Raw genomic sequence first — 13,597 nt, forward strand, 5'->3', positions numbered from 1 at the left:
GATTTCCTAAAGCCAATGTAGAGGCCCCTATTTCTGGGTCTATAATTTTGGCTAGTGTATTATTGAAATTAGGAAGTTATGGGATTATACGATTTATAGGTTTATTTAAGTTTTCAGGTGGTGGGTATATTGTTGTTATATGTTGCTTGTTATTTGTTTGTGGGTGGGAGGTTTATTAACGTCTATTATTTGTGTCGGTCAGAGGGATATAACAAGATTAATTGCTTATTCTTCTATTGGTCATATAGGGGTGATACGCAGTATGAAAATATAAATAGTAACTGCTAAGCACTGACAGTCCATTTTGTATGAATCCGTTGTGCCCAATACGAAATTATGAACAGTGAATGAAGTGAAGGCTATGCCATGCCTAAGATTAGTAAATACGTATCGGAGTGTGCAGCCTAGTGCTAGAGATACGCAGAGGTATATTGGATATATTAAACCATCATAGATCTTAACTTGAACTACGGCCGCGTACCAGCTAATATGTTTGTTCTATCAGAGCAATATATTACTCTTTTACTCTTTTACTTGTTTCAATAATTTGACTGTGGCCATGCTGGAGCACCGTCTTTAATCAAGCAACTCGACCCCGGGACTTATTCTTTTGTAAGCCCAGTACTTATTCTATCGGTCTCTTTTGCCGAACCGCTCAGTAACGGGGACATAAGCACACCAGCATCGGTTGTCAAGCAATGCTAGGGGGACAAACACAGACACACAAACACACATACCCACACACATACATATATATATATATTTACATATATACGACGGGCTTCTTTCAGTTTCTGCCTACCAAATCCACTCACAAGGCTTTGGTCGGCCCTAGGCTATAGTAGAAGACACTTGCCCAAGGTGCCTCACAGTGGGACTGAACCCGGAACCATGTGGTTGGTAAACAAGCTACTTACCACACAGCCACTCCTGCAAACGAAACATTAGAATAGTTAACGTATATTTCGTCAACTTACTTTTTCAGAATGCTACAATTATGGACATTTTATGTCGTGGTTGCCATGACCGTAATGTCACCAGAGAATACGAACAACTGTATCTCCGTTAACTTATCGCCTCTTTTATCAACTCTGCCATTTCTGGTCAGAATTATATATTCAACTAAAGGTCTCACCGTTCATGATTAATATATAATACGAACGGAAGTAAGAAATAAAGTGAAACATCGTTACTGCTATTACAATACATAGCTTGAGATTACCTGGAAATCCTTCATATATTTACAGTTCGTACATAAGCATTATACGATGAGATCGATCTTATATCGACAGCTATAACCGGGCGTATAAATTCCGAGATGGAATAAGAATATATGTTTCTTTACTACCCACACGGGACTACACATAGAGGGGACAAACAAGGAGAGAAAAATGGATTAAGTCAATTACATCGACCCCAGTGCGAAACTGGTACTTAATTTATCGACCCCGAAAGGATGAAAGGCAAAGTCGACCTCGGCGGAATTTGAACTCAGAACGTAACGACAGACGAAATACGGCTTCGCATTTTGCCCGGCGCGCTAACGATTCTGCCAGCTCGCTGCCTTGAATAAGAATATACGTTACAGAAATCCAAGATAAAAATAATAGCTGATATTTAGTGTTCGGAGTACGTATTTCGTTATAAAATAAAAAATTAATTCAACCTACATAATATGGTTTTATCAGATAAATTGTTAAGTAGAAATTAAATAGTCAATAAAAAAACAAGAAAAATAGAAACGGTAGTCTAGCTATTCCTTATTTAGATATATCATAAATCCATATAAGTATTATTCGTCTACAACAGAGAGGGAGAGAGAGAGAGAAATACCGAGAGAGAGATGGAGACAGAGAGAGCATTATAAAGGCGCAATGATATTTAAAATGATTTGAATATCTCCAACAATACACCATCCAACATCTTAGCTCTCTGTGGTGGGGGGAGATGCCATCATTGAAATAGTTAGATTTTAGATTATAAAATTGTCATTATTTTGTTGAACTATTGAAAGCCTGACTTTTATGTTATATCTATATTATTTGAGATAACAAAAGCAGAGTGCTTTTATTTGCTTCAACGTATGAGAGATCTACGCCTTTCTAATGTATTTTCGAATCATCACATTCTTCAGCATTGCTATTATATAACCATTCTTTAATGTTATATTTATTTATTTTTCATAATATAATTCTAATCGTGATGTTCAGTAAAATAGAATGATATTTACATATATAATATCAGGTTCAATAATTTCATTGTCATGACGTTTATTAACTTACTTATATTTGTTAAAACCTTATTTATTAATTGTGCATGTATTAGATATATATACATACATACATACATACATATATACATACATATATATATATATATACATATATATATCTATATAAGCTGCATAATCTATTTCGTATTTATCATTTAAATTGCATTATTTATAATTTATTCCAGTTATAAACACACATCTGCATACACATCGATATATATATATATATATATATATATATATATATATATATATATATATATATATATATATTATATATATATATACGTTGAAGACAGGGAGAGAGAGAGAGATACAATGAAAGAGAATACGTGAGAAGGTGAGAGGGGTATCCCGTATTCGTAGTACTATTTTCAAAGATTATACTACTGATCGAATTGCTGTTTCAGGAAGTTTACGATGTCCTAAAAACCTATCCAACATTTTCTGCTGATAAAGGAATGAGTACAGAGACTGCACCCTGTGCCCGAGGAAAGAGATTTTGTAATACATCAGCAACAGATCTGCAAAGCCATGTGCTGTTATTGCTGCTGGAGTTATTACCATGTCCTGAATGTTTAAAGCAGGTTATTCACATTTGAAACAGCCTCCACAAGCGTCTCCGCTGAAAGGGAAAGGATTCGTGAAGCAGATGCCAGCTTCCTCTCTCTGAGCCTACCGGCAATAGCACAAATCTAGTACCTGAAAGTCGGCTTGCGAAAGCAGCCGAAGGTTACAGAAGCGATAATGTTACGTCGCTAAACCGAGTAAACGTAGAGATTGCGGAAGTATCCGGGTGGGTGGTTCACGTAGAAGTCTCCATTCCAAGGAAGCAATGTACTGAAGAGTACATGAGATGACGGCGCTCAAATTTGTAGAGCTGGTGGAAATATATCGAAACAAAGTGTGCCAAGCTGAGTTTTCCCCGAATGATGTGGAATGCATGTAACTTACAAGTCAATTCACTCTTCATGGCATACGTTATGCTGGATATACCACGGATCAGTATGTGATATACCATGACGCTAATTCCGAAAGCAGAAAAGGTTACCTTGATGTTGTTGTGGATTAGAAGGCGTGAACCATTGGAAGATCATTGCTATCTGGAGTAGCTCGAACGTGACACAATTTGGGAGTTGATCAACTCTTGTTGGAACGTGTGGAGAAGATTGTCTGATTATTAAAAGACCCAAAGTATTCAACGACCCCTTCAACCCACCCCAGGAAGCATTGCTTATGATATAAGCCAGATGAATCGCAGTAAGATTTATGAAAATACAACCCCCACACAAACACCCACCCACTCATTCAGATATACATACACACATACAGACACACACACACACATAGAGAGAGGAAATCTAAGTCGTATACTTCTCTTGACATATATGAATAGGTATGTACAATGAGTGCCTAGATCGGTTTACCACTAAATCTTCGGCTTGAAGTGCAAAGGGAATTCCTCGATTAAAGATCTCTGTTTCTATATCGCTTTACCTCGTCTTTCTGATGACGAAATACTTGGATTATGTGAATTCGTTACACATTAGCATGGTCTACTTGCCTAGGTATTCCAGGAACCCCTATAAGAGACTTTACCCACCTGTCATGAGAGTTCTATGCTTAAGTTTTACTTTATTCTTACTTTTTACTGTAAATATTCTCCAGTGACTCCAAATGCTTTGCTTGTCCATCTCCAACTTTTTTATCTATCTTTCTGTCCTTCTGTCCCGTCCATCCATCTGTCTGTCTACCTATCTATCTATCAGTCTATCTATCTATCTATTTATTTATCTATATATCTATAAATTAAATAAGGGTAGAAATTGATATTAATCAATTAAAATCAGCAGCTTCGCATATTTTTAAAAATCCAAATATTAAAAATTATATTACATACAAAATTAAGAGGAATGACCGGCAAAGTAGACTCCTAATATGACGTCTATCTTTAGCCTTATTAGGAGTCCACCTTAGTGGTCACTCCTCTTAGTTTTGTATGTGTTTGTGTGTGTGTGTATGCGATAATATATATTTACTCAGACAGGCACAGGATTAATTGTTGTACTTGAAACACAACGTATTTGCTTCTGATATTAGTTCTCTTGACAGATCTGATTCCACAAATTCCACAGGCCATACTAAAGTCAATACGTTCCGTTATATTGCCTCTCTTACTACTGTCTATAGAAATTACTCACTAGCTGCATCGACCATATTCGACGTACTTTCACATGAATGTGAATGGAAAATCATCGAGATAGGATATAAGTTGTTTTAACTTTAAATTCGAACCTTGACGTCGAAGCTTTTTCTGTAATTTTTACTAGTATGAATGTGTGTGTGTGTGTGTGTAACAATATCACAGTACCAAATATAACCGAATGACAATAAGCCAATAAGCAGTGTAACAAATATTGGTTATTTGGTTATTTTAATACAAACGTTCGCACAATAGCAATCCAATACTCCAGCGTAGAATCAATAAGAGGATAACGCTCTCACAGTTTGACCTGAGCTCTCTACTGGCTCATTAATTATATGTGTGTGAGTGTAAGGCGGCGAACTGGCAGAAACGTTAGCGCGCCGGGCGAAATGCGTAGCCGTATTTCGTCTGCCGTTACGTTCTGGGTTCAAATTCCGCCGAGGTCGACTTTGCCATTTATCCTTTCGGGGTCGATAAATTAAGTACCAGTTACGCACTGGGGTCGATGTAATTGAATTAATCCGTTTGTCTGTCCTGTTTGTCCCCTCTGTGTTTAGACCCTCGTGGGTAGTAAAGAAATATATGAGTGTGTGTGTGTGTCTGTCTGTCTGTCTGTCAGTCTATATGTATGTCTGTCTGTCAGTCTATCTAAACAAAGTAATTGAGATTCAGATGAATTAGGTACCTAAGTTGAGGCACGAAAACTTAGTGCATTATTATCCGTACAATTTCAAAATAAGGTGTATAAAATCAAAATACGCAGCTGAATATCCAGATATCATGTAGTACGACCGTTTCAAGCGGCTCCATTTAAAGGAACGCTGCAATCATTACATCAATTTAAATGCAGAGCTATCCTCAGTCCCTTTAACTGCTAATTAACATCTTAATTTAATGATCTTCCTTTACCAGACCTCATTATAGCCAGTTACTTTATGCTACTTCAAAATAATCTTGACAAGTTTTATAACTATAGCCTCTATGATTCTGTCAACTCTCTCATGCCTTTCCCTAAAAGACACTGATCTATAGTCTTAGATTTTGATATACAAAATTTGGTCATTTTGGGGTTGGGTTAAATATATATACAAAAACTCAAACGCTAAAATAGTGAGATGAAATATGTACAGTGAGGTATATGTGATCATGAATTGAAATATATACTAAGACCAAAGTTAGATATGTGTTTATATTTAGGCATGTTTTGTCTTTTTCGATAACCAAATTTTCTTTATTTAAACATTCTTGTACAGAAATTGCTTCTTTGTACTGGGAGATGGGGGAAAACTGTGAAATTTGCTTGGATGTTCTCTGCACATTTGTTTGTGTGTTCACTCAAAGGTATCTGTCTATACTTAGGGAAAGGATTCTCTTCCTTATGTATTGTCGTTCTCCATCAAAATGCCATGCTTGTCTGCCCTATATTATTATGTCCACAATCTGAACAAGATATTACATAAATTAAATTCTCAGCTGCAGAAGTGAAGTTGATCACAATTGGCAACATCTCTCCTTGTTTGAACTAGAATAAAGAGACTTCCAGTAGGTTAGAGAAAATTCCTCAATTTGGATTCCGTATTTTTAGCCTATGGTTTCGTGGTTGTTCTATAATGCTTCGCATTTGTCAGAAGTCTTTTCAGCAAATCTTTACATTAATGAATTTGTCTTCAGAATGTTGTTCATTTTTGGATCCCTACTGATAATAGTGCTGTATGCCTCAATGATTTTAGGGTTGTTATTTAATATATATAGTAGTATTTTGAGAAGGGGTATGGTGTTTCGTCTTGTTTCCCTTGGAGTTTTAATGCCTGTTTTCTTAGCACGTGTAATTCCATCATTTATAAGTGAGGGTGGAGAGTGTCTCTCAGTTAGTGTTGTTCTGAGGTCTTGAAACGGATGTCCCGATTATATCCATCAGACAGTGTTGTGCAAATACTGTTCGCTAAATTAAATAAAATATTTCTTTTGATGTATTTCGGTTGGCGTGACCTAAACAAGGGATGTTACTTCGAGTCCGTTGGTTTATGATTAAAGCCAGTTACGATTTGGTTGTTGAACTTTTTTTTATCAGAATATCAAAGAAAGGGAGCTGTTCTTTGCTGTATTCCATCGTAAACTGAATAGCAGAGTTTATAGTATTTAGTATTGATGAAATTCTAAATGCTTATAAATGGTCTCATTGCAAATGCTAAAGCAGCCATCCAGATATCTTTTATAGTTCTTTCTTATATAATAGTGAAGTGGATATCCATATTTTTCCAATGACACTTCATAAATAGTGAAATGAAAATATTCCAATATTAAGTTCGCAAAAACAGGGTCTGCGTTTGTTCCCATCGCAATTCCACATGTTTGGCGATAGTAGTTGTCATCAAATAGGAAATAAACGTTTTGAAGTTTAAATTTTAAAGTTTCAATAAAGAAAACCTGGTTTATGCGTTCCGGAAGTTTTTCGGGATACTTTTCCAGCAAGAATATTATTGCTTCTATTTCATAGTCATGTTGAATATTGGTGTAAAGATTAATAATATCCAAGGAAATCAATAAGGTATTTCTTCATTAGTTGTTTTTGGTAGGTGCTTAAGCATAGATCGTCTCTAAGGAAACAGGAAACTTTTGATGTATTTCAGCAAGGGTTTCAGTAGGATGTGTAGAAAATTGCTTAGGCGTCGGGTCGTGTTTCACAGGCTGGGTCAACTATAACAGGTTTCAAATGTAAATCATGTAGCGCTGGGATATTTACGTATTTTTCTGGTGATTGGTTGCAGGCTTCATTAATTATCTTGACAGGCGTGTTTCAGTTTCCGTCTACGAAATCCACTCACAAGGCTTTGATTGGTCCGAGGCTTTAATAGCAGACACTTGACACGCAACGGGACTGAACCTGGAACCATGTGGTTGGGAAGCAAGCTTCTTACCACACAGCCACGCCTGCGCCTATATATTTATAAAGCACGTAGCTTTATCATTATTAAATTTATATTGCTTTTAAATACATCTGATTGTAATAAAGTAATGATAAAAATGGATTTCTTGTTTAATAAGGTGAACTTAAAATTTAGGATACGTATTGTTTCAATTCTAACTTCAAATTTTTCCGAGAACAGCTTCCCATTTTGTTTCATGCAAAACTTCAGTGCTATTTATGTATTGGGATGTTTTGTAAGTTAGTACTCATTATCTCAAATGCCACACTTGTAATCAGAATACCTGCGGCTTTGCAAGCAGTTAAAAGAATAATGAATAATTTTTTAAAAAGCACGTTCTGAAAAACCACAAAAAAATATCCACGAATATTCTATTTATAAAATATGACGTTATTGTAACACTTTTTATTTCGTTTGGTCTTTCATCTGCAATGATTTTCAGCGTTGTTAAATGCAATAATTTCTATAACCACCATCGCAAAGTCAAACTTCACATAAACCGTCTACCACCACTCGTACCCTTGCAAGCTCCTGTTATTTAGAATTATGGAAATGTAGGTGAAGGTTATGCCAGTACTGCTTTTCTTGGTCGATATTCGACAATCCGTTAGCACCCTGCATTGCTATTTAATACCGACATGAAAAGCAAACAAACAAAAACAGAATAGAAGACAGAAAGAATAAAAAATAAATGCAAATAAATATAGAAAACAAACGAAATAAAACAGCAGCCAAGACGACATTCTTGTAAAAGAAAATTAAAGAAAAATCAAACTGCTGAACGTTTGTCATCCAGATTAAACATTAAGAATTAATTCAGTATCATAGAATAAGAAAAGACGCACAGAGAATTTCATTCTAGTTTAACTTTTTCTCGAAATTTCTCACTTCCCTTTTATTTTCTTTTAAAATATTTATCACCGTAAGAATCTCAGCATGATTCGTGGTGAGTATCGAATCGGGGAGGAAATCTATATATTGATTCGTAATAGATGCAAGAGCGAAAAGAATCATTCGACGTACAGGAACGGAGACGAAATTTTCCAAGAAACCATTCGTACACAAACGTACAGTGAGGGAAAGTGAGAGGGAGGGAGGGGGATATAAAGACAGAGATAAAAAGAGAGATAGACAGAAAGACAGACAGACAGAAAGGGAGGGGAGAGACATGCATAAACTCTCTGGCATTTGCAACAGTTGCACCTACATGCACACCATATATATATGCTCGCAAATTTGCAGATAATGTGTGTGTTTGAGCTTTCATATATATACATACATATACACATATATGCATTTATATGTATATATATATATATGTATATATGCATTTATATGTATATATATGCATATATATTATATGTACCCACACATATATATGTATATATATGTATGCATATATGTACATATATGCATATACATGTATACATACATACATATATGTACATATATGCATATACATGTATACATACATACATATATGTACATATATGCATATACATGTATACATACATACATATATGTACATATATGCATATACATGTATACATACATACATACATACATACATATACACATATATATATATATATATATATATATATATATATATATATATATATACGCACATGGCCTAGTGGTTAAAGTATTGCACTGATGATCGTGATATCGTCGCCTCGATCCCTAGACAGTGTGTTGTGTTCTTGAGGGGAAACACTTTATTTCAAATTGCCCTGCCCTACAATTCATTTTATCATGTGACGCGTTGCACACTTGTACAGGCAGATTCAATGTAACAGAAGTTTGCTCTGATAGAATATTGTCTTCTGAGTGCCTTATGTTATATCTGAAGACCAAATTAAACCATATTATAACATCATTACTACAAGAACAGAAATATTATACCAAAAAAAATTTCGTGTGGTAAGTAGCTTGCCTACCAACCACATGGTTCTGGGTTCAGTCCCACTGCGTGGCATCTTGGGCAAGTGTCTTCTGCTATAGCCTTGGTTCGACCAAAGCCTTGTGAGTGGATTTGGTAGACGGAAACTGAAAGAAGCATGTCGTATATATGTATATATGTATGTATGTATGTGTATGTATATGCTTGTGTGTCTGTGTTTGTCCCTCTAGCATTGCTTGACAACCGATGCTGGTGTGTTTACGTCCCCGTCACTTAGCGGTTCGGCAAAAGAGACCGATAGAATAAGTACTGGACTTACAAAGAATAAGTCCCGGGGTCGACTCGCTCGACTAAAGGCGGTGATCCATCATGGCTGCAGTCAAATGACTGAAAGAAGTAAAAGAGTAAAAGAGAGAGAGATAAAAACATTCAAATGAATATCATACGTACCTTATAAACATAGTGTTTAATAGAAGATTGGGTCTGAAGAAGTAAGAATAATTGATATATTGCATATCAAACAGAAAATTGATCAAGGGCAAATGAGATGAGGTGTCCACGAACTCATTTAATAGGAAATTAATTACGAGGAATGAGAAATTGTATATTTCTTGGCGTGACGAAAAGCGAATGATAATTACGAGGTGTTACGAGACGTACAGGTGTAACACTGCTCACCTCTCGTTCTATTTGCCTCACAGTCTTATTATTCTACAACCAGTTCTGTACCTTACTTAACTGCGAGGTGTTTAGGTCTAGGCCATAAGAACTGTCACAATATTTCATAATAGGGCACATAAAAAGTATCTTCCCATTATAATCCATTATCATCTACGACTGATCGTAAAACTTTGTTGAAGTTATTATCGTTTTTTTTTCATAGATGAAAGTTGGCGACAAAAGTCTAAATTGACTCTCCATTGCATAAATCTCTGTCGTATCAAGTTCTGCTTAATGATCACCCGTTATGTGTGTGTATGCTTGACAGATATATATATGTATATGTATGTGTATTTATATATATATGTATGTATGTATATATATGTATATATATATATATATATGTATGTATGTATATATGTATGTGTATATATGTATATATGTATGTGTATATATGTATATATGTATGTGTATATATGTGTTCATATATATATATGTATATGTTTATATATATATGTATGTATGTATATATATATATATGTATGTATATATATATATATATGTATGTGTATGTATATATATATATATATATATATGTATGTATATATATATATATGTATGTGTATGTATATATATATGTATGTATATATATATATATATATGTACATATATATATATATGTATGTGTATATATGTGCTTATATATATGTATGTGTATGTGTATATATATGTATATATATATATACATACACACACAAATGGACACATAACCACGCCCACATACACACAAAAGTACACACACATGTATGTATATAATCTTCGTATAGGTATACGCATGCATTTATATACGTATATGTGTGTATGCATAACACACACACACTCTCACACACAGATAGATAGATAGATAGATAGATAGATAGATAGATAGATAGATGGAACAGAGAGAGGTGATAAATAATTGTTACAGACACACACACACACACACACATATATATTATGTTATATTTTCAAACCCATCCACATACATTTATCGCGTCCGTGTATACGTATGCATGCATTTATATATTTTACACACCCACGTATCTATAAGCATTACGAGTGTGTCGGTGTATATATGCGTCCATTCTTATGTGCAGCTGTAAGAAATAGTTGTGTCCATTGGATAACCATTGTATCTAAGTGAACAAATGTATCTAAAAACGCAAAACATTCAACATAACACTACATATGCGCATAAAATATACATGTACACACGTTACATCATGTTTGATCTTTTACTTTAACACATTTCGCTTTATATTGTTTTTGATCTCTTCTTTCTTGATGTATAAATACGTAAAACTTCAAACACGTTACGTAGCTCATCATTTTGATGTTCGAAGTTGGCATCGGGATCTGTAGATGGGCGGACATACTTTAAAGTGATGTTCAGTTACGTCTCTTTAAGTTTTACTTTCGAAACCACTCTGGGCGATTTTTTTCCCTTGATCCTGCAAGGAAATGTTTTATTTTTTTTTGTGAAACACAATGGTCGATTTAATCGACCCTATATATAAAAAAACAAAACAATTTATTGTAAGGAATTACAATTATTTTCTTTATAAAAGAACGAGAATCGAAATAACAGAATACGTATAACCGCCACGAAAATGTGTTTCAGCGGGGCTTTACGATCCAATTTCTAATCCCATGTTTTGTTAAAGTACCAGCAACACACTGAGGATTACGTAGTTGAAATTTACCAAATAATAATAATAATAATAATAATAATAAACAAAACAAAACAAAACAAAAGACGAAGGTGGGTGTGTAAACAACAATCAGCATCATCATTGTTCGACCGTGGTCGAGACAATGGAATTTACCATGCTACGCCAGACTTCACGGTCCATCATGGCATTACGGAGGTCCTGTTGCTGGATGCCTGTATCCCTGGAGATTACATCAGGGTAGGAGAGTGTGCGCCCTCTGGTATTGCGAGTAGATGGCTTCCAGAGGAGAAGAGTAGAAATTACTTCTTTTTCAGCTCTACAACAATGTCCAGCAAACTGGACACAAACAGATGTATTAGTTTAACGCTGGGAAGTGAGAAAGTCGTTTACGTTTCGAACCTTCGCTCTTCAACAGAAAGGAACACAGAAATAAGCAGAGAGAGACTATACGTCTGCCCCAAACTTGAGTTATTATGGCTATTTGATTTGCTATATATTGCTTATATATTGTTACTAGCAGTATCGCCCGGCGTTGCTCGGGTTTGTAAGGGAAATAACTATATAAGCATTTTTAGAGATGTAAATTATAATAGCCATCTCAATATGGCTAACCACAAAGGGGGGGGGGGTACTGTAGCTTTTTACGTTCTGAGATTTAATAATAAATTTTTAGAGAGTTACTTCACTTATATATGCCAAAAATGCATTAAAAATGGGAAAAATTGATGGTAAATTATTTTTTAAATCGTACACACGCGCTAATACCCAGAAGGGCTCGATATGAATCACGACTATAAGATACCCGGTTTTGGTTAAACTGCACCGCAAAATGCGGGAGTAGTTAGGAATCTAAATCGTAGGAGACAGACAGCACACAACCTCACTTTTATATATAAAGACTAGCAGTGTCGCCCGGCGTTGCTCGGGTTTGTAAGGGAAATAACTATATAAGCATTTTTAGAGAGTTACTTCCTTTATAGATGCCAATTCGGGCTTTCTTAGCCATTTCTGTTTTGGTGTCTTCAAGCCATGAAGTCGTTGTTCTAAAAGAACGCTGGTCTCCTTGACAACGCATTACGACGTTGATTTCCTTAAACTCCCTTCCCCACAGCTTCACGAGGGAGGGAAGAAGGGGGAGAAGCAAACACAGGTGCAGGTGTTTGAGCGTGGACGCCAACTCCGCCGCCATCGACACACGAAAAATTATGCATTAAAATGGAATAAAAAATGATGTTAAATTATTTTTAAAATCGTAGACTCATCGTAGACGCGCGCTAATACCCAGAAGGGCTCGATATGAATCACGACTATAAGATACCCGGTTTTGGTTAAACTGCACCACAAAATGCGGGAGTAGTTAGGAATCTAAATCGTAGGAGACAGACAGCACACAACCTCACTTTTATATATATAGATATATTGGACTGCGAACATACTGGGGCACCGCCGCGGAGGGTTTTGTCGAACAAATCATCTCCTATACTTGAGTATCTTCTAAAGTCTGGTACCTGTTCTATCATTATCTTTTGGTGAATCGCTAAGTTACGGGGATGTATACGAACTAACAGTTTTTGAGAAGCCGTGTAAGGCGACACAGACACAATGACACACACAAGCACTTAATTAACGCAGAAGGCGTTAATCGGGGGATTAAGCCCACAACCTAGTATTTTCACATAAACTAATTTTACTAATAATTAAAAATCAATTCCTCTAATATATCCAACATTCAAAACAAATATCAATAAATGAATAATATGTAATACTAATAATAAATTTTCATTCCTCTTACTCACATTTAAAACATTCATAAACCTTATCATCTGGCCATGATCTACCGTAACATGAAAAATAAAATTATATAACCCTCCCATAAATACTATCATTAAAACAAAAAATAATTATTATCTATATATA

At 35.2% G+C, this 13,597-nt stretch overlaps 1 protein-coding gene and 1 long non-coding RNA gene across 2 annotated transcripts in view; both read left to right on the forward strand.

Moving 5' to 3' along the window:
• Positions 1 to 8,498, forward strand: part of LOC118767451 — an 8,576-nt gene extending 78 nt beyond the window's left edge. The window contains exons 1-3 of the long non-coding RNA XR_005003376.1: positions 1 to 250; positions 836 to 841; positions 8,489 to 8,498. The exon at positions 1 to 250 is cut by the window's left edge and continues 78 nt beyond it. This is a non-coding gene — a long non-coding RNA (uncharacterized LOC118767451). The remainder of the gene's footprint in view (positions 251 to 835; positions 842 to 8,488) is intronic.
• The window catches only part of LOC115222821 (glutamate receptor ionotropic, kainate 2-like), a 310,276-nt gene that overhangs the window by 62,037 nt on the left and 234,642 nt on the right, over positions 1 to 13,597 (forward strand). The gene's annotated exons all lie outside the window — the stretch shown is intronic.

This window comes from Octopus sinensis, linkage group LG21, assembly GCF_006345805.1.
Source record: "Octopus sinensis linkage group LG21, ASM634580v1, whole genome shotgun sequence".
Lineage (NCBI taxonomy): Eukaryota > Metazoa > Mollusca > Cephalopoda > Octopoda > Octopodidae > Octopus > Octopus sinensis.